Below are 2,820 nucleotides of genomic sequence, written 5' to 3' on the forward strand. Positions count from 1 at the left end.
ATCAACAGATTTCTACCTAAACATACACATACAGTGAAGCAATGTCCTTACTTATTAAAAGAAAGCATTTAAATTACAAACATTTACATACAATTAAAAAAAAATTATATATCGGTAGCAGGTGCCATGCATCCTGCATTTATGGTGTTACAAAGGGCTGGCCGGAGTGGCGCTACAGTCTGGAACCTCGCGACCGCTACGGTCGCATGTTCGAATCCTGCCTCGGGCATGGATGTGTGTGATGTCCGTAGGTTAGTTAGGTGTAAGTAGTTCTAAGTTCTAGGGGACTGATGACCTCCGATGTTAAGTGACAATCTGAGCAGTTCTCTTAGGTTGTTCGCAGATGATGCTGTAATTTACCATCTAGTAAGGTCATCCGAAGACCAGTATCAGTTGCAAAGCGATTTAGAAAAGATTGCTGTATGGTGTGGCAGGAGGCAGTTGACGCTAAATAACGAGAAGCGTTAGGTGATCCACGTGGGTTCCAAAAGAAATCCGTTGGAATTCGATTACTCGATAAATAGTACAATTCTCAAGACTGCCAATTCAACTAAGAACCTGGGTGTTAAAATTACGAACAACTTCAGCTGGAAAGACCACATAGATAATATTGTGGGGAAGGCGAGCCAAACGTTGCGTTTCATTGGCAGGACACTTAGAAGATGCAACAAGTCCACTAAAGAGACAGCTTACGCTACACTCGTTCGTCCTCTGTTAGAATGTTGCTGCGCGGTGTGGGATCCTTACCAAGTGGGATTCACGGAGGACATCGAAAGGGTGCAAAAAAGGCAGCTCGTTTTGTATTATCACGTAATAGGGAAGAGAGTGTGGCAGATATGATACTCGAGTTGGGATGGAAGTCATTAAAGCAAAACGTTTTTCGTCACGGTGAGATCTATTTACGAAATTTCAGTCACCAACTTTCTCTTCCGAATGCGAAGATATTTTGTTGAGCCCAACCTACATAGGTAGGAATGACCATCAAAATAAAATAAGAGAAATCAGAGCTCGAACAGAAAAGTTTAGGTGTTCGTTTTTCCCGCGCGCTGTTCGGGAGTGGAATGGTAGAGAGATAGTATGATTGTGGTTCGATGAACCCTCTGCCAAGCACTTACATGTGAATTGAGAGTAATCATGTAGATGTAGTAGTAGATGTAATTCCTATAGTGCTGAGAGCCATTTAAACCATTTCAGTTACAAAGGGACGATAACTAACAGACAAACAGCAATAAAACTTCCGGCAATTACCTAGTAAACACAGGTGTGTGCAGGGACGCCAACACCACTGGCGCGAAATTACTGATGTTCCGGAGTGTTTTGAACGGACTTCGTACACTACAGGAAAATCCAAACGGCGCCTGCATACGTGTCCACAGCACCTAAGGAACGATTTAGCAGGACCTGTATGCACGCCCACAGCAGCGAAAGGGCTGAGCTAGTAGTCCGATGGGCACAGTCCCGTGGAAATTCTGTGATGCAAATAAAACGTTCATCTCTTACCGAGGGGGGTAACCTTGGTTTTCGATCGGACGGAAAGGGAAGGGAGGCGCAAACGTGGAGCAGATTGTTCGGGCGGGGCTTTTAAGTGGTCGTGGCACGCGACACGGCTGGCGCTCGGGGCGCTATCGCGATCATACGGCAGGCAGGCGGGCAGGCCTGGGAAAAAACGCGACGCGCTGGCCTGGGCTGGGCTGGGCGGGGCGGGGCGTAAACAGGTGGGGCGCCAGATCCGGCCCGTGCGCCGCTGCGCTCTGCTCTGCTTTTTGCCCGAAGACGTGGCGGGGCGCCTTTTTTTTCCAGCGACGTCACTGAATTAAGGTCACTGGGATTCCGGCGCCGAGGACGAGGGCGAAGCGGTGCGATCGACCGCAGGTATACGGCCGCCACGGCTCTCGGTCGCTCTCGTTTCCGCAAATCATCGCAGGAGAATGCCGCACTCCAAGTGTTCGGTTCTGCCGCTCTGCGCCAGCTTCCTTTCTCCTGAGCTGCGCTGCGCTGCAAGACGACGGAACCGTCCCAATTCTTTTGGCCCGTGTTATTTGCATTTGCTCCTGACGTGTTTCGGATATCAGCAAGTCGCGAAATATGAATTTTGCAAATGCATTTCTCTCAATTGTATTTGCACTGGCGTCCAAAATCAAAGAGACAAACGAAAATTTTGCAAGGTTGCGTTTATTTTGGCAAAAACCAGTACAGGCAGGAGATAGTACGAGTAGAATAGAAACGATGTAAAGAATACAGAAAAAAATTGTTCAAATGGCTCTGAGCACTATGGGACTCAACTGCTGTGGGCATAAGTCCCCTAGAACTTAGAACTACTTAAACCTAACTAACCTAAGGACATCACACACATCCATGCCCGAGGCAGGATTCGAACCTGCGACCGTAGCGGTCATGCGGTACCAGACTGTAGCGCCTTTAACCGCTCGGCCACTCCGGCCGGCATAAAGAATACAGAACGTAAACAAATGCAATATGCATTAACGTAGACAAAAATGTTCTTCGGTTTAACGTATTAACACACAGACTCCGACAACTGGTTAATGTATTCAGTACGGAGTGTGACCACCTTGTAACCTCCCAACAGAAAAATTACGAAACCTCCCTACAGTAAAAATATAATCATTTGTATCATTCACATTCAGCGTAACCTCCCAATAAATAAATTCCGTAACCTATCAATAATAAAATGTGACTAATCTCTCAATAATAATTAATGTAACTAATTTATAACCTTTCAATAATTGACTGTCAATTTAACCTGGCAAATTTTGGACTTCAGCAGTGCTGCGTCATAGCCCTGAAAGATCATACTGAATA

This window comes from Schistocerca cancellata, chromosome 3, assembly GCF_023864275.1.
Source record: "Schistocerca cancellata isolate TAMUIC-IGC-003103 chromosome 3, iqSchCanc2.1, whole genome shotgun sequence".
Lineage (NCBI taxonomy): Eukaryota > Metazoa > Arthropoda > Insecta > Orthoptera > Acrididae > Schistocerca > Schistocerca cancellata.